General features: G+C 41.8%; 2 long non-coding RNA genes across 2 annotated transcripts in view; one reads left to right on the forward strand and one right to left on the reverse strand.

The window, feature by feature from the left end:
• The window catches only part of LOC309344886, a 36,669-nt gene extending 35,657 nt beyond the window's left edge, over positions 1 to 1,012 (reverse strand). Inside the window, exon 1 of the long non-coding RNA XR_014157919.1 lies at positions 906 to 1,012. This is a non-coding gene — a long non-coding RNA (uncharacterized lncRNA). The remainder of the gene's footprint in view (positions 1 to 905) is intronic.
• The window catches only part of LOC309345587, a 65,754-nt gene extending 46,085 nt beyond the window's left edge, over positions 1 to 19,669 (forward strand). The window contains exons 3-4 of the long non-coding RNA XR_014158316.1: positions 17,706 to 17,829; positions 19,545 to 19,669. This is a non-coding gene — a long non-coding RNA (uncharacterized lncRNA). The remainder of the gene's footprint in view (positions 1 to 17,705; positions 17,830 to 19,544) is intronic.
• The last annotated feature ends 228 nt before the right edge of the window (positions 19,670 to 19,897 follow it).

Here is a 19,897-nt window from a genome sequence, read left to right on the forward strand (position 1 = left end):
TTGTAAGAAGCATTCTGTTGTAGCCAGAGTAGGCTGTGGAATGTGCTTGGCTGCAGAATGCGTGTGGTGCTCGCAGTAGCTTATCCAGTTTGCAAGTGTGCCCACAGAACCAAAAAAGGCTGGCAAACCTTTGCCCTAAACCAAGTAAAACTTAGTGAATGGGTCTGATTCACCGTCAATATCTAATTGATTGCTAAGTTTGCATTTGAGAAGAAATTATATCCAATTAGATGCAGGCACCCCGCCCTGCCCAGTAGCACTTGACTCAGCTTTCCTGATTAAGTAACCATCCTGATTTATGCCACATTTAGTATGGATTGCATCCACTGATCTCTTGGGGAGGGGTGTTGATGTGGAGGGTTGTTGCCCTACGAGTGGCCACTTTGCCTCTTCCAGCATTTGTGATTCCCTATACCTATCTGCATAATCATTTTCCAAAGGAACCTGGCCCTGCATATTGAATATTTCCTCTCATTTCAAAGATGTTTTCATTTCCCCTTACATACAAATCTACCATCATGCTATATACCACACCAGTAAAATAACATAATAGATGGGGCTTTCCCACAAGCTATATAAAGGATGGACTGCACAAAATAGATTGCGGGGAACATATCACTGATAGCTTTTTGCAGCTGAGCATTGGGTTATAAAACACCCAAGTAGAGAAGGATTTTTTTTAACTGCCTCAATCCATTTCTAAGCTTTTTTAAAAAACTCTGGAATGATGATCTGGCAAATAGGGTCATCTACATAACCACTGAGCTCTTAAAAAAACCCAAACAAACTATTTTCTTTATTGTGTCAAAGAAGGGGTGGAATCTGTGCATCTGTGTACATTGCTCAGAGTATGCAGTTCAAATTAAACCTGTGCACACACAAACACGAAAAAGAGCAAGCTGTACCTTGTATATCATGTGGTACTTTCAGCCATCACAGCAAGATGAGGGTGATAACAGACAAATCCCTCCGGCTACTGCATCTTCTCCTCCGCCTCCCTCCTCCAAACGAGAGACCATACAAGGGAACACAGCAGAACTGCAAATTACTGTACTGCGCAGTTCCTACTTAATAATGACATTCCATAAGTTAGCAAAAAATCTGCCAACATCTGCAAGCTCCTCCACACCGCTGTGAGCCAAAGTTAAAAATCATGTGTGACAGTGCTGTGGAAAATGCAATTGATTCCATTCTGATTGTGTCAGTTCCAAACACAGACAATATTGATGATGCTGTACAGTAATCTTATTGGGCTTGGACCCAACTGAACATTGGTCTTTGTCAACTCATTATTCCTCTATCACAGGGATCTTGGTAGATTGATCTTGCCAGAAGCTCTTGATGTGTCTCACAAATCACTGTTCTGCTGTTGGCAGGCAGATTCGAGTGCTGCACGGTAATTGCTGTTTTTTTCCTTCCCCCAGAAGACTGTGACTACATATTGCGAGTCATTGTCATATGAGAGAATATAACTGTCCTAACAGATAATGTAGTTAGCTGTGTAGCCTTCAATCAGGCCAAGAGATGTGGCCATGCTGTGGATGCTCCTGAACAAGGTGAACATTGTCTCCTCACCTACTTAATTAACACAGCTTGATTTGAGTGGGGAAATACATTTGTATTAAAGATGAAGCCCAAACCAATGGCCACATGCAAATACGCTTTTTACACACATGTTACTTTTAGGACAACTGTGAGCATTAGTGAACACTGGCACCAGCTTTCTAACATATGCAAACACCAAGCATAATATTGGCCTACGGATCATTAAGTGGCAGTCAACATTACGCAAATGTCCTGATGTGGACCACTGCTGTGCTAGCAGAGCTATCATTACATAGTATTAGGTTCCACCAGACGCAATAAGCTTTGCCAACTTGTTAGGCAACTCCAATGCTATCCAGAATGTGGCTATAGAAACAGCAAGTTGTAGTTTGCACAGGCAAAGATTGCCACATGCAGTTCACCACAGCATAAGAAGAATTACACTATGGTGGTCCTGAGTATCTAGGAAGATGTAGCCTCCCAACAAAGGAGGCTTTGTATGATATCCTATTACCCACTTGGAGTCATTAAATTTATTACAATGCTCTACATCTTGTACATGACATGAATTGGGGAGGATTGGCTGGGATGGTTCAAAAGCACTATCATTATTTAAACCTCAGTGGTGCATTTGTGCAATGCCTTTCTGGTGTTTCCTGATCCTGTCAAGGTGTCAGGAACGACAAGCTTCTGCACTGCTTGTTGGCTCCACTGCAGACCTCTTTACATGCGTTGTTTCACAAAGAAACTCATGAGCCAAGAAAAGGGCAATGGTTTTCAGAAGCTGCTCTAAACCATTCCCTGTACTGCAAAGATCAAATGTCAGAACTCAGGAAAATGATAGGAATGTGTGGGGTGAGAAAGATATTATGAGAATGCATCATAAAATGTTTTTAATATTTGCTGCAGAAATTCCAGACAGCAGACGTCTGCTCTGGTTTTCTTTAGAGCAGATTTACAGCAACTTTGAGATACATCCTCCCCAAACTTCAACTTATCAAAAGAAACACAATCATATCTTGTAGGCAACACAAGACCTCGAGTTTGTCTTCAGCTGGTAGATGTTAGACCACTATATCCACACCATGACTACATGCATGTGAAATTGCTTTGAAAATCTCTACTTTTAATTTAACCCAGAGAAAATGTTTTCTTTCTACCAAGTGTTCTATCCCTCTTTCATGGCAAAAGAAGTGAGTTCTGCTTTGATCTACATAATGGATCTGTTGAAGTGTTTTCTGTTCCCCAGATGTGTGTCAGAGCCCTTTCGATAATGTCAAGGTCATTTGACTAGCAGGCTGGGCTTGAGGCATTCATGAGAAACCAAAGAAAAATATGTATCTTTAGAGGAAAGTTACATCGCTAAAAAAACCCTACCCCACTGATTTGCTGCTGCAAATATGCAAGACGAACTCACTCATTCTGAAAATACTACATTGCTCCTTGATATATGGCTATTTGGGGCATAACTGGGGATGACCTATAACTTTCAGTTCTCCTGGGAATCAGACAGTGTCAATGGAGTCTCTGAAAGCCACAGTAGCTTCCTAAGTTATTCAGTTCTGGTCCTTGGTTTAATCCATTTAATCTTTTTAATAACTTCACATAAGTTTTCCACACATATGATCACTGTTGCAAATCTATTGTATACCTGTCCTAATGTGCCTGTTCTGAAATGGATGACCCAACCTTTATGATAGGCATGGAGAACCCATGGCCCTCAAGATGTCTTTGTTCTCCAGCTCCTATCAGCTCCTGCCAGCAGAGCCAGTGGTCAGGGATGATGGGAGTTGTAGTCCAACAATATCTGGGAGACCAAAGGTTCTCCACCCTGCTGTATAGAATGCTCAATGCATGGTTAAACAATTGAGATATCACTATGGTGAGATTGGAGAAGAGACAGTTATTAGATGATCAATCTATGGAAACACGTAATGAAGTTTGTTATTTTTGTGAGGAACAGGGTTGGTGCAATGAGGTGGAAGTGTTGAAATATGGTGTTTGGGAATATTTAAAGGAAGCTTATTGTGAAATTACGGGGGTATAAGAAGGTCCTAGTTTGTAGAAGTTCTCATGTGGATCCCTATAATTTTTAAAGACCAAGGGTATGACCACCTATGTGATATGTGGACAATCTAAAACTAACTGCAGGGCTTATGTGGAAGCAGGAAGTAACAGAAAGTGATGGAGAGAACTTGAAGAGACATATATCCAAATATGGATTTGTAGGAGGAGGTCCTAGTTTTTCTGGTACAGTATGGGAGGGGGGGAATCTCAAACTTGTCTCAGCCACTTTCAGACATGGGGAGAACTATTTCTAGTGTTTCAAATGAAAGCAGGCACTGATTAGTTACACTTGATGTTTGATAGATGAGCATTTCCTGGTTTCTCTAGTAACATTTGGCTATCTCATTTTTGCATTCAGAAAACTCTAAGAATGTTCACCATACCATTTTTGTTTTTACATTGATAGGTCAGATGTTTGTATTCCTTGCATTTCATTCCCCTCTGATCTTACTGCTACCATCTCCCCCCCCCCCCCCCCGTGTTTATATCTCTGCCAGTTTAGGATGGCAATGTATGCATCTGGTGAAGTAGATTATGACCCATGAACGCTTCTGCCATAATTAATTTGTTAGTCTTTAAGGTGTCACAAGACTCTCCACTGTTTACACTAGCTACAACTAGTCTTCCAGGGGTAATGAAAGACACTGGATTTTGGATGTGACTCATAAAGATTCAAGGAGCCCAGACTTGATGCACCTCAGCAATAGTATCCTTTTCTATGTTTCATCATGTTACATAAGATCATTGGTGGGTGCCCTTCCAATAGTTGTGGCTGTGAGCTAGAGAGAGAAGTATATTTGGAAACTTCCCAACAGCTTGAAACTCTATCCTCTTGGGAACATAACTGAGTAGAGCCTGAGAGTCTGGGAAACTGGTAGAAGGTGAGGACATTCTGTTTCAATAGCCTATAAGATACCCCAAGGCACTTGGGCTCTTAAAATTACTGCAGAAGCAACATTATAATTCTCAGTGTAACTGACTAGAACAAGCTTCTAATACATGTTCTATAGGCTTTTGCACATACAAAAGCTAACAGCACAGACTTCTGAATCTTCATACTGCAGCAGAGATGGAGAGGATCCCCCATCCTGGTGTTGTTGTACTCCAACTCCCATCAGTTCCAACCAGCATGGCTAATTGCCAGGATGATGGGAGTTGCAGTCCAATGACATTGAGAGCCAAAGGCTCCATATGCCTGCTCTGCAGGTTCCCATCTCCTCTAAATCCCTAGACCCAGTTTGTTACTTGGTTCTTTGTGCATACCTCTCCTGACTGCTGACAACTGGTGTCACACGCTAGGAATACTTACTTCCTTTTGACCCTTGACTTACACCCTGAATCCTGCCTCCAATTAGCTCTAGTTGTTAAGTTTCATCCTACTTCTGATCCCCTCAGAACCTACCTTGTCCTTTAAGCAAGATTTGGGTGGAAGACACATAATTTAATCTGGCTTAGCTTTCTAATAGGGTTTGAGGCTGAATATTTGTTACATTCTGAAGCTGTTGAATTTTGGAATTTACATGGGAAAGAGTATTTGCCTGTTTGAGTTTTCAGAGCTGTGACCAGCTGGAAATTCTAATATATAAATAAAACAATGCCTTTATTTAAATTACAGTAAGGCTAAGATACGTGAGCTAAAGGAAATAAGAAGTCCAACAGTACGACAAGGGTGTGAAGCTTCTTTAATGCAAAATATCCTGAACTTGAAGTACAATTGCTCTCTGAAAGGTCTTACAATATTACTTTATCCAGCTGGGTCCCTGTTTGCAAGCACATAGCATTAAAGGTGAGGCTGGGAACTGGCGGTGTCAGGTTTCATAGAGAAAACTGGTTTATCTTTTACTAACAATCTTTAGCAATGTGCTGTGACCTGCCCTTGGAGTAGTGGTTTAACAACCTTTGCCCGAGCACACTGTGCCTCTTCTTATATCTTTAATAGTTTACTTGATGGACTATGAAGAACTGCTAGATGACAGTTCTATTTCATTTTTGTCACCACATGGCTCTCCGTTTTTCTCTGAGTCTTTTTCTCAAGGGCACAGTTCTATAAGTCAATGTGGCAATATTCAAGATGGGTATTGCTCTTTCTACTACTGTATTTTTGAGGCAGTATGTGGAAGTCAGGGACTTGCCAAGATTACAGGCCTTCTGGAGAAAAAATAATGAAACAGTTTTTGAATTCCAACACATTTCCACTGAAGAAAAATATTTTAAAAAGATTCTACATTTTTGGTTGGGAAAATTCTTAAAAGCATTTTTAAGATGTCACTGATGGTGGTGGATAGCACAATCTAACTGTTATTATATGGCACTAAGGTGCAACTGACATATATCATAAAGCTGTTTATACATTATTAATCTCTAATGGTAATATTTATTTGCAATAAAAAAATACTCTTCCAACAAACCATAGCTTTGATCCTGTTGCAGACCCTGCTTCTGACACTTCTATTTTGGTAAGACAGAGCAGCTCAATGGTAGAATACAAACTTTGCATGCAAATGGTCTCAGAATCAGTCCCTGACATCTTAAAGTACAGCTGGGAAGGACTTCCATCTGAAAGAGCTGCTGCCAGTCAGTGTGCAGACATTACAGAGCTAGATGGATGAGTTGCCTGATCTGCAGATGATACAAATAAGAGCATTTGCCAGAGAGAGTAGCCAAATTCTTCTCACTGGTCTTAAAAATAATACTTTGAGAACTAAGCACTTGATTTATTGCCGGCAGAAACAAAATTTGATTCTCCTATCATATGAGCTTCAAAGCTTTAAAGGCAAATAGCAAATGCTCAGATGTTTCATGAAGAGAGAGGGGGGGAAAACAAAGGAAGGAAATAATTTGCAACAGCACTTGGGCCATATTACAAAAAAGTCACCTAAAAATATCTATGTGGATATGGAAGATGCTTTGCAGTTTAAGAAGTAGCTAAATTTCAAAAAAAAAAATCTGTACATCCAACTCAAATTGGTCAGGTTTCATATGACAGTGCCCTTGAAATTTTAAGGATAACAAAAACCACCAGATTAAGGGCCCCTTCTCACATTACTGGGGTGAAGTGGATTCCCCATCACTTTATTCTTCACTCCTCCAAAAACAGTTTAGGAGCGGGGAAAAGATTTACACTCACCACTGTTGATACTATCATGGGAAGAAAGCATGTCTTCCCCCTTTTTTATTTACAGATGGACCACATACAGATGGCCTGTTTGGGGGAGGGGGAGAACCACAGCTCAGTGACAGAGCATCTACTTTGCATGCAGAAGGTCTCAGGTCTGGTCCTCAGCATCTACGTTGTGGGAGAGTACAGGAGCCCACAGCTTGCTTCTGTACACCATGTGTGTGGAAGGATTCCCTATGCTTCTATGCCTTTCATCTAACAAGATATCAAGGCTGTTTATGTTATGGGCAGAGGAGCTCCTTCAGATAACTGGGTCCTAAGCTGTTTAGCTCTCTATATGCCAAAACCTGGCAGCCCAGTGACAAAAAAGCAGCCAGCACAGGCCTTTGAGAACTGGTGTTTTATGGTGTCCTGCAGAAATGCCCATTAACATTCAGGCTGTTGCATTCTGTTGCATTCTGTACCATCCTCTGGGCCGTCTTCAAGGGCAGCCCCATGGAGAACAAGTAGCAGCAATCCAGCACAGCATTTTCTAATCTATATTATTAAACATCACAATTGTTGGCACTTGGGTCTCTAAGACTGGGACCCTTTGCACACTTATCCACCCTGAGGTGCACAGTGGGACTAAGTTTTCAGTAAACATGTGCAGGATTGTGCTTGCGCATTCCTTTGCAGATGCAATTCTTGTCAGAGCCCCTGTTTTAAAGGCATTTCTTCTTTAGCCTGCCTTAGACACTAAGCTTTTTAATGTTCATTCCCTGATGAGAACTATCAGTTTGAATCTAGCTTTTTATCTGCTCTGCATCTGAAATACAAGGAGGCAGGAAACTGCTCTTATTTGTATGCTCCCATTATAATACAGTTTCTGCTTTTGTAAAATGGGAATTATCGGCAGGTTGAGACTACTCTGTCTCAGTTATGCCTAATGTCAAGATAAAATGCAGAAATTGTTAGGAGTTTATATGTCAGGAGTGTTTTCTTGTTGTTGTTTTTTTAGCAGTGAAAAATAAAAATGGCTCAAAACCATATGAATCCTCAAATACCAGCTCAGTTTTGGCTTCTAATCCTGAGGCTTCAGAACTGATCTGGGATTTCAGGTTGTATGTTTGTGAGGGGGAAAATGAATAAGAAGCACTTGAACATGTAGTTCAAAAGGAGCACTGCAGGCAATGAAAGGAAGCACAGACACGCTTCTGGCTTATTCCCAATTACCCCAATTGATGCATGGAGCAGAGAGTCATGGCTTGACGAGAAGCCCTGGCACGACGCTTGTAGAGAAATTTGGAGAGAGGGAGAGCACAAAAGAGCATCACATTTGTGGAGGACAATTTGTCAATATTAACTTATCTCCATATACATTTGATTATTTCCCCCTGAACAGTTTTTCTCTGTTATTTATTTATTCGCAAGCAGTTAAAGGCCAGTGGGGCAGGGTGGAGTCAATGGGATGGTAGATAGGGCACCAACCAGAGCTTCCCTTTGTGGCTTTATTCTACTTCCACAGAATACCAGCTGCTGGTGAGGGGAACACTGTTGAGCTCAGGTCCTGCTCCTGGGCTTCACTTGGGCATCTAGTTGGCCGCTGTGAGAAAAGGACCCTGGACTAGATGGGCCTTTGGTCTGATATAACAGTGCTGGTTTTTTTACATTCTTATGCACATAGCATGCCATCCCTCGCCCTTCTTCTTCCAACCCATTCAGTATCACCCTTTGCCAACTTCTGCCCCCCAAAATTTGGGAAACATCATAACCCTCATGGGCGTGCCAGTAGTGGGCAAAAATGGGCAGAGCAATGAACGTGACTCTTCTTTTTATACACACATATATTCTGCACCCAGGTGTCAGCTTCACCTTCTGAATAGCCACCCTGAAGGGAGAGGAGAAGGCAGAGTGACTTCACCTGCAGCTGTTCAGCCTTCAAGGACACAGAGGAGAAGGCGCTGGTGAGAACTAGATGGCTGGAGCCTTCTTCAGCAGAGCTTTCAGCAGCAGTCAGATGCTGGTTACAGTGATTGGATTTCCTGGCCCTACCTTGCTGCTTCCTGCTTGTCTTGACCCCTGACCCCATGATCATTAGATTCCCTGACCCCCTAGACTGTTTGACCACATGGATTGCTATTTGCCTGGCCCTAGGACTTTGGATGCTGCCTCTGCCTCTTGGAAAGTACACCTCAGAGACTCTTCTGGTTGGCTGGCTTCCCACTCTATTGAGCTCTGCACATCGTTGCTCAGCAATGAGACTACTACAATAGATGCACACAAACACACCTCAGCATCCTCCATCTGGGCAAGCAAGAGACATCAGGGCACATTCCAGCCCTGGACCAAAGATCCAAGGACACATTCCAGCCATGCAAAATCCAGCAACAAGGAGTGGACACAGAGCAGGTCTGGGAGGTGATATGGCCTGAAGACAGTCCTGAAGTGGCTAGAGAGGCCTGGAGGACCACATTTGGCTCCAGGTCCTGTGATTACCCAACCCTTCATCTTGATTTTCCAGTTGTTACTGCACTAGAACTCCAATCATCCTTGCCCATTGACCATGCTTGCTGGTTAGAGTTGTATTTCAGCAACATCTGGAGTGCCCTAGATCTCCCCCTCCCCCAGTCAAGACCATAAAGGAATTCCAGTCCTGTGAGCAACTGCACCGAAGCATCAGCTTATAGGATACGGTATAATGGACCTGACTCCTAAGCTCTGCTCTTGCCACATTGGCAGAACCATGTTATTATCTGGTATGTAGCTGTACCACACATGCTGCCAGTGGCTTTGGAAGACGTAAGAGTTTAGGGGAACTACCCTACTCATTGCTTTTTATGTACTTAAAAAAAACTAGTTTGCAATTCAACACTATCCAAAAGTCCATCTAAAGACACCTTTTGCAGCAAAATGGAGCAGAACAATACTCACAGAATCATATATTTGGAAGGGACCCTGGAAGTCATACAGTACAACCCTTTTAGACTTTATATTTTAGACTTTACTGATTGTGACCTTGACCTAGAATTTTATTTACAGTCATCATTTGATTCTTTAGGTTCACCATCACAACTGTGTTTTTAATTTAGAAACCATTTCTTAAGGATTCTCACTGATTGCCATGTAAGTTTGCCAAACTGTCTAGTAATCCACTTTGTACTGTGGCTGTATAGATGAAAAAGATTCCTCGTGCCGCTATGATAAACTAATTGTGGATTGAGAGCTGTAGTATGGTTTGGATGTAGTTGAACATTCTCAGACTTCTGAAAACTTTTGCTTACAGATTATTTGATTTTCCAGCTTTAAATATCAGGTTGTATGATATAACTTTATATCTCAGGTCAATCTGTACCACCAGGTGAGCTATGCACCTCCGTATTTTATTCCTCAGAACTTAACGTAACAATATTAAAATGGAGCCCTGGGGTGTATGATTGAAGATAAATAGCTTAAAGTGTTGTATGGAAGGTAGTGAGCCAAACTGAATTATGTGGGATGGGAGGGGTCTCCTACATAGAAGGTGAAGCAAAGAGAGAGATAAATGCCCATGACAGTAGTTTTAAAGTGTGGAACAATATATACGAATGAAACTATTTATTCTCTTCTCTAAAGTCTACAATTTCTTCTGTGGTTTTCTATTATTTAGTACCCAAAATATGTTAGAATCTGAATCCAAATAAGAACATGAAGAGAGCCAGTTGGATCAGGCCAAACACCTATCTTGGTCAGCATCCTGTTCTCACAGTGGCCACCCAGATGCCTATGGGAAGCTTGAACAGCACTTGTCATTTCCTGGAGCTAATATTCAGAGGCTTAATACTTCCAACAGTTGAGGTAGACGTTTCAAGAGCTACTGATATATATATATATATATATATATTGGCATCTTCATATTTTCTGAAGCCAGGCAGATCTGAGCCAAAATAGGCACTTTCCAAATTGGTCCAAGTCGAATTGAGTCTTTTTCTGAGATACTGAATCAGGCCCTGGACTACATATTGTGGTTGAAACACACCACTACAGGGCCACAGGTTCCCTGTGACTGCCATGAGAGATGCAAAAATAGAATCTGAGGACTATGTTTCTGAAACCATTAGGAGCAGCAACAACAATGAAATCTTTTTTAAAATACGTCAGGAGCAGGAAACTAGCAAGGGAGATTGTTGGACTATTGGATGAATAGGGAGTAAAAGATGTGCTAAATAAAGGTAAGGAGACTGCAAGAAAGCTGAATGAATTATTTGTCCCTGTCTTCACTGCAGAAGATGTGGGGCAAATAGTCATAACTTTCTCAGGAAGTGAGCATGAAAGCTTTAGTGCTGTAATGAGTATACAGTAGTACCTTGGTTCTTGAACTTAATCCGTTCAACACCCGAAACCATTCGAAAGCCAAGGCATGGTTTCTGATTGGCTGCAGGAGCATCCGTTCGACTTCCAAAAAACATTCACAAAGCAGAACACTTACTTCCGGGTTTGTGGCGTTCGGGAGCTGATTTGTTCAGCAGCTAAGCTGTTTGAGAACAAAGGTACCACTGTATTCTTGTGTACTATTTTACATGCATACATGGGAAGAGACTGTAATCTTTGCAGGCAGAAAGTCCTGGGTTCAACCCTTGGCATCTCAGAGCCAGTGGATCAGAGCCAAATCTGATGAGTTGTAAGCTGTCTTGAGGCCCTGTTGAAATCAAAGGCAGGCTGTACATAGAAACGATAATAATGATCAGAAGACTTTGCAAAATATATATAAAAAAGTAAAATAAAATTGATACAAAAATTCACATTAACCAATGTAGCAAGAATTCATTTATACTAATCTGAAGAGCAAGTTTAGAGCTATTTTCAGCAGGTACATTGCCATGAAAAGCTATAGAAGTTTATTAGTTTGTGGTTGCAAAACGCCCAATCCCTTGGCCTTAAAACATTGCATCACAGTTCATTTGATGCATTATTTTAATGAGTTCATAACTAATGGGTTGATAGAACGGAATATTCAAATTTTCATGTTGGCTTGTTTTATGTATAACAAAACTGTATCTGAGAAAACATGGCACGTCATAGGTACAGTGCATCTCTGCAGAGGGAGCTTCTTGAGGGAGGGCAAGAGAGTATTAGCATAATATGTATTTCCAGTGTACCTAGCTGACGGGGTAAATTTACAGCTAAAGTGTGTGGACTATAGCTCACAATCACTTGGTTCCACAGTGTTTTACATAACCCCTCAGGTGTCTGAGAACTACACTCCCTCAGTCAATCACTCTTCATAATATATCGGGCACTACCCGACCTGATGGGGAGGAAGCAAAATTGAGCATGTAAAGTACAAAAATACATATTCATAATAGAAAATCCAACGTGTTATTTCAGTTTGTTGATGTCTGTAAGGACGTGGTGGGTGAAAGATGGATAGGCCAAGTTAAGTGATGTTCTTGTAGATTCACCATGATGTGTATGATAAAAGAGACCCATTAAATAGTATATCTTATTTATGGAGCAGCAGAAGCAGCCCCTATGGATTGTCAAATACCCTATGAAATATCACCAGGCATGATAATGCATTCTTGCTAATAGTCCCATTGTTTATCAGACCTCAGCAGCAAGACAGTTACTGAGAAGGTATTTTGAGGGTTTTTTCCCCCTTCTTCATTATTTCTATATATAACCCACCAAAACAGTTGCAGAGAGTGTTGGAAGGGGCTGATTGGAAGAAGAGGGAACAGAAACCCACAGACTGAGTTAAAGTCCCCATAGCATACCAAGGTGATCCATATATGTATCTGGTAAGTGAATGTGAGACATGTTCCCAAAGGAACTTCCCTTCCATCTTTTTCAGAGCTCTCTAAGCAGGCTGGATGGACTTACAGTTCTTTAAGTGAGTTAGTGTGTAGTAGTGTTTAGAGCATTGGAGGGGGACCAGGAGACTCAGGTTTAAGATCCCCACTGAGCCATGGCACTCATCACTAGGTGACACTTGGGCAGCCTATCAGCCTAACCTGCCACACAGGGCTGCTGAGAGCATACAATTGGTATGCTGCTTTGAGCTCCACATTTCAACTAGAACATGTCCCGGGTCAGCCTTCAGCATCACTTGGAATCCTTTGGACTGTGTTACTCCCTGAAGATAGACCATCCTAAAGGTCCACTGAGACTCCCCTCAGTCTGGCTGCTGCAATCTGGTCCATGCTGTATCAATGACAAAACTAAGGTGCCATCTCATGCAACTCTGTGACTCTGCATAATGAGATATGATGGATTTTCGAATCAGAAGATAATTTCAGTGTTCTTTGTTCCAGCATAGGGACTATATATCCATCTGTGATAATGGAGTGTTTTCAGTATCGATATGGAGCCCTGCAGTATACACACTGGCAGAGAAGCAATCACACATTATGTTTCTCTGGAAGTTTAGGCACAGATATCACTCTCAATAGTGGTGTGTTGACTGACAAAAAGCAACATATGAATTGCCCCTCACAGAGCACTTAAAGTAAAAACTATAGTTTTTTTGCTATTGACTAAAATGGAGGGCTTCTGGGATTGAGCTCATGCCCTAAAGTAGAAGAAATTTCACTGTTCAAAGATATGACCATTGCATTCATTGAGTTCTTTGTATATTGAAGCATCAGCATTGCTATTATTTATAACACTGAGCTTTTATGGGCATGGGCCATTGCCTTTACCCCATGCTTCTGATTAATAGACTAGGCCCAAATCTCTGTGCAAAGTCATGCTAGAAGTTACACTCTCTGACCTCTTCCTTTTGTTGAAAACATATTGCACTGGAATTTTGCATATTGCGTTCTGTGAGCATAATGGTTCACTTTCCAAATCTGGCTGCTCTTTGGCAAATTCCTTTGTTCACTGGGACTACTGTTTAATTTAATGTCCCCAAATGTGACATTTATCCACCTAGATTTTGTTTTCCAGGATTTTGTTAGAGATGGGCTGAAACCGTGTGACATAGTTCATTAACCTATTGGACCCTCTCCCCAGGTTTTCATCGACACCAATTTTACGTGCCATGTGTGTCATAGAGACAGATTGGGAGCTACACTGTCCCCAGTTGAGATGCCAGCCCATATCTGGAATCATGGCGTGCAAGCACAGCAGACATGTGGCCAGATTTAAAATAGTAGTGTTATTCCACCTTATTAGAAGTGGGAAATCATTAGAAGACCTCTGCTTTCCCATCTAGTCCATCATCCTCTTTTACAGATGCCTCTAGGAAGCCTACAAATAGACTATGATAGCAATAGCCCCATGACCCCTAGGCCTCAGTGGTGATGGCATGTAGCTAACATCCATTGATAGCCCCACACTCTGTGGATTTGTTTGATCCACTTGTAGAGCTGTCCGGACACCATCACATCTTATGCGAATGAATTCTGGGGATTCATTTTGTTTTGTGTGGAAGAAGGCCTTGCCTTTCTTTGCCTAGAATCTACCTCAGGTCACAGACTCTTCAGGTTACAGACGCTTCATGTTACAGACTTCACTAACTCAGAAATAGTACCTTGGATTAAGAACTTTGCTTCAGGATGAGAATAGAAATTGTGCAGCGGCAGCGTGGCGGCAGTGGGAGGCCCCATTAGCTAAAGTGGTACCTCAGGTTAAGAACAGTTTCAGGTTAAGAACGGACCTCCAGAACGAATTAAGTTCTTAACCTGAGGTACCACTATACTGCCAGTCAATTGCACTGTTGGCCAAACCATACGCTACATTAAATATGTAGCATGCAGCTATATCAGTTTGTTTGCCTAAAAGAAAGATACCAAAAATGTGGGATTATATTCAAGAATGCAACGTGAAGGGAGTGGAAGCTGCACCTTTCTCTACTGTTCTGTGACCCTGACAAAAACTGTTCCCATGTGGTTTAGCCTTTTCTTGTCAACAAGTTGCTTCAGCCCCTTAATCATCTTTGCCTTGCCAAGTCCTTTACAGTTCTTTAATGTGCCTTCAGAGCTTGAGATTCCAGTGGCATAGATACAAACTGAATCCGAGAGACAGTGATTTGTTCACCTTCACTAAATTGGACCCATTTTATTATTTATTTTTATCAATTAGATTTTTTATTTGCCTGCCTCTCAGCCGAAGTTCTCAGGGTGATATACAGCACAAAGAAAACAATAAAATCATAAAATTTCAGTTGCCAAGTAGCATCAATGCAGGTATTGCAGTTATTCAGCTGTGCTGCACTGACTCAAAAGTAGGGGTATGGAGTCAACCTTGCGACCTTTTATTTATGTATGCCAAAATGCAAAACTTCAAATCTATGAGTTGCCATCTTTTAGAATTAGACAGAGAATTCCCTGTGTAACTTTATGGCATCCCAATAGCAGTCATCTCATATTTTTCTCCATTCAGAATCTTCTAACGTATCTGCGCTTCCACTATTTCAGATTTTATTGAATGCTGCTCTGAATGAAGCTTTTGAGAACTTGAAGGGGAGCAGGCTGTCTTTTGTGTCTGAAATGGAGCTGAAAAAATCCACGAGAAAACATCCTATTGTACACACAAAGTCTCTCAGGAGAAACACAACACTAAAAAAGAGACATTCATGCTGCAAATTTTTCTGTTGAAATTTACGTGCCTGTCAGTCTCTCCGTTGAAAGGGTTTCCGTTTTTGGCCTAATGCCGGGAGTTTGATATCCAAGGCTTTGGTGGCAAAGTGATTTGTTTCCTTTTGCTTGGGCCTTTTTGGTGGGTGAATTATATTTCAGTTAGCCGCTGTATCCATAGTTACAGTATTTTCCCCCTTTGACGCAGCAACCCTGCCAGGTGAAGTTTCTTCACTTCTCAGCCAACAAGCTTGCCTTAACTCTTTGGTTAAAGCTAATTGCTTTTAATACAGCAGCTCTTTTCCTCTCCCCATAGCATCCCTGGCCTTCCCAAAATCTGCATGATGCCAAGAAAGCTGTTCTGTAACCCCAGGGGAGAAATAAATATATGCATCTATAAACTGGGACCAATCAACAAAGCAAACTTTAATTTGAATGGAAGAGCTAGACCCAGGAAAGGTGTTGCAGAAGTTTAGCACCATGCTGCTTATTAGCAAAAACCATAGAGTGGCTGGTCTGGTAACTGTATTGAGCGATGCACTTCGCAACCTCCAGCATCCTGGGAAGACACTGTATTTAAACAAGGGATCTCTTTCTTCTCGGATTTGCTTATTAAGGGCATGGCCTTTAATTCTTCTTCTCCTTCCCCCACCCCTAGTGCTAATTGATTCTCATAGCATTTGAAAGAATGCATGATTAGCAGTCCTCAGGTTAACCAGTAGCATATTGAGTAGCATGCTAGCAAGCCTAGGTTGGGAATTGAGTCAGAATGGTCGGAGTAATGCCAGCTCCAAAGGCTAAATTGGTTACAGAGCTTGGGGAACGAGGAAATGGGAGGGAGAGGGATTTGCCAACTCACTGCCTGGGCTCTTAGCACCATCTGTTGTTGGCAACAAATCTGAGAGAACTCCTCATTTATCCCCCTCCATCAGCCTATAGGCCACAAGAGTGAGTGAATGGAGGTGCATTAGAAAAGTGGGAGTTAATTGGCATACATTGCCATCATATGTACATTGAAGCCTATCAAATTTTGTTAAGTACTAATGGATCCTCAATTAGGAATCTTTCTTATTAACCCAAGAGGAAATGGCGGTGCCTGCTTTTCTGTTCTTCCTGCTCCCCTGCCCAGTTGAAAGTTAAGGGGATATCTTAGGTATCCAGGGCCCTTTGATTTTACTAATATTATCATGATTCAGTACAGATGTGGAAAAGCATTTGTCATCCCATTTCAAAGCATACACTGGGTTTTGTCCAGAAACATGGGAGGTTGGGGATGTGGGAAGGCTCACTAATAGTTCTTCAACAGTTTGTTTATTTTATTTTTTCATTTTTATATCCTGCTTTTTCATGAAAGTTATTGAATGCACTTAGGTCTAAAATCCCCAAAGAGAAATACTAAAAATATCATCTTAAGATACTCTGCTTCATTTTAAGAGCAGGCTTCACTGATAGATCATGGAGTTCCAGTAGAAAAATAAGTGTAGTTCTGACAAGTCTGTAGCCTGAATAGGGATGGATGAAGGCAGCACTTTCCTTTCTGCCCTGCATTCATTGAATGTAGCACTGTTTCTGTCCCACTGCAGTTCACCTTCCACAAAAAAATCACTTTATTTTGCTGTACCCTGTGGCAAAATTACACGAGTAATTAATTCCATAAATCCTGTAAACTGTGTTTTTCATCATGTCCTTCCACCCCCATTCATTTCACTGCAAGGGAAACGCAATGCCGATGGAGGCGGGTGGGGGGCAACGTAACGGACTACGTATCATTCGCAGAATGAAAGCAACAGCAACTGCAAGTGCCAATTGTGTTTGCTGGATTGCTTTCCATTCTGGGCATGGGAAAAATGAGCAAACACCAGCAATTTCTGATCCCTTTTCAGTTTTTGTCGCAATTCTCCAGCATCCCTAGGCATGTCCACCCATTTCTTACAGCATATATTATATATCTAAGTGGTATTCTGTGGCTGTGCTATAGGTATTCTGGTATAAGCTGGCATCTTGCTGTGTGTTCTCAATTGAAGAACAATTTCCTCCTCAGCGTTTTGTTCAGTATGTTTCTTCTGTGTATGCGGCTGAAGCAGGTCACTGATCCAATTGGCATCTTCAGCCTCCTTGGAGAATTAACAATGTTTCCCCCCCCCCCATACAATGGGCCTTGTAATATATATCTATCTATATCTATATCTATATCTATATCTATATCTATATCTATATCTATATCTATATCTATATCTATATCTATATCTATATCTATATCTATATCTATATCTATATCTATATCTTTGAGACACTCAGAAATGGGTTGTATGGATCAGAGGAGAAGTGTGTGGGGAAGGAGGGGGAGCAGTAGGAATGCAACCTCTTTAATATTAAATGATGCGAATTAATATTTAATGGAGTAAAAGACACATCTTGGTTTGTGTTACTGCTTACAGGAAAATGGGCTGTGTTAATCTGCGCCGAATTGTCCAGAGGATAGTCGAAGTGGTGGAAAGAACAAAGCTGAGAAATGTTGCAGCTCAAGCCTGACATACACTATAGAGCCCCTTGCCACATCCGGTAGGACAAAATATAGAGTTTCTTCAGAGCTAGAAACACTCTGAGGTTCCGGGCGGGCAGGTGGTGGAATCGGAATCAGGACTTCTGGATTTTGCAGAAGGGCATGATAATATACGCTCGCCTTTATGAAAAAAAAGCACTGGGCTATTTGACAGAAAATGCCTACAATCAAATGTTTATGTAAGCTCAGGATGTTTTGTGGTGCGTGATTCATTTCAGCGAAAGGCCCTGTGCTGTTGCACTTGGTGTAGCCGTACCGAATCCAACATTACAGGGTTAAGGGGAGACCAGAGTTAAGAAGCAGGAAATATTATGGTAGCATGAAGGTGTTAATGTAATCCAATCAGACATGAAGACATTCTGAACAGAGACAATCTCAAATACCCCCTTCACTTAGCTCTCCTCTGCCTCCCCGTTACAAGACATATGGTCCTCTAACAGAGTCTCAGAGCAGCAGGTTAGTTTACATACCATATGTATGCAATTGGTCGGCTCGGCAGGGTTGCGTTAAGGTTACTGCATCTGCCCTAACTCAGAATTTCCTTGTACTTGTAGGTTTTGCATCAGGCAGTTCTGTTATTTTAGCAGCGATTCTGTTGGGTTTCAGTTTTGAAAATCAACACTGGGGTTTCCTTTATTTTCTTTTGATTAATTTTGACTTTGTAATGGTGCCTCCAGAGAGGTAAGAGTCCAGACCCATGGTACAGAAACTATTGTCAGAAACTCTATATTCATAGTAATATTTATCTGAGGGGCACAAGGGGAACCGGTCCTGACTGAACTCAATGTACAAGATTGCCTTTGATGCATCATCAGGGTTGCCGAGAGCTGATCAGTGTTTTCTCAAATGCAGATTGGTGGTACAAGTTACTAAAAACAAAACACGCCCCCCCCAGCATTCATCACTTAGGATTTATAATTACATTTTCTGAAGTAGTAAATGTAGTAAATTCCAGCTCTTATGACTAAAGCAGTCTTCCCCAACCAGGTGCCCTTGAGATGTTTTGGACTACAACTCCCATAAGACCATACCAAGCATTGCTAATGATCAGGGATGCCCATTGGGGAAGGCTGCGCTAGAACATGTAGCTATACGTGGCATACTCTTTGTGGCATACTCTTGTTTTTATACACAGTTGCACACCTAAACTTACTGTATTTTTCACCCTATAGGATGCACTTTTTCCCCTCCAAAAATTAAGGGGAAATGTGTGTGCCTCCTTGGCTTCAGCAATAGCAACGCGAAGCCTCCGAAGCGCAGAGGGAGTGCTCCCTCCGCGCTCCTTGGCTTTGCGTTGCTTTCGCTGAAGCCTGGAGAGCGAGAGGGGTCGGTGCGCACCGACCTCTCTCGCTCTTCAGGCTTCAGGTATAGCCACCTGAAGCCTTCGGAGTGCAGCGTGAGTTCCCGCTGCGCTCCGGAGGCTTTGAGTTCCTTTTGCTGAAGCCGGGAGAGCAAGACTCTCCTGGCTTCAGCAGAGAGGGAGAACTGTGCAGTGCCCCTTCAGCCAAGCGGGAGGAGAAATGGAAGGGGCTCCGTTTCTCCTGCGGCTTCGCTGAAGGGGCGCTGAGCAGAGAGGGGGAGAATTTTTTTTTCTTGTTCTCCCCCTCTAAAACAAAATGCGTCCTATGGCCGGGTGCGTCCTACAGAGCGAAAAATACGGTAAATTGGTAACTATTGTTGAATTAACATTGTTGCTGAATGACTCATTTGCTAGGACCCTTAGAAAAAGAAGCACAAAAGTGACTGGAAATCCTCAAAATATGTTTGGCCCAAATTCAGAAAAGTACTTCTGTTCTTCAGTTCCCTTTTAAGTACTACGTACATCCATACCTCTTGTTAGATGACTGGCATCCTGGCTCACATGATGAGTAGTTTATTAATCGCCTATCAAATGCTACTTGACTGGTCATTTGAATCTATCCCTTATGTGATTTAAATGGATGCAGATGTGACGGCTGCAAATATATTTGCATTTCCAGATGACTATAGGTACATTCTATATGCATTCTAATCTTTGCCCAGATGCTGGCTATTATTATATGACAACATGAACAACATTGAGGATAC

The sequence above is a fragment of the Podarcis erhardii genome (assembly GCF_964252035.2).
Source record: "Podarcis erhardii genome assembly, chromosome: 1".
NCBI lineage: Eukaryota > Metazoa > Chordata > Lepidosauria > Squamata > Lacertidae > Podarcis > Podarcis erhardii.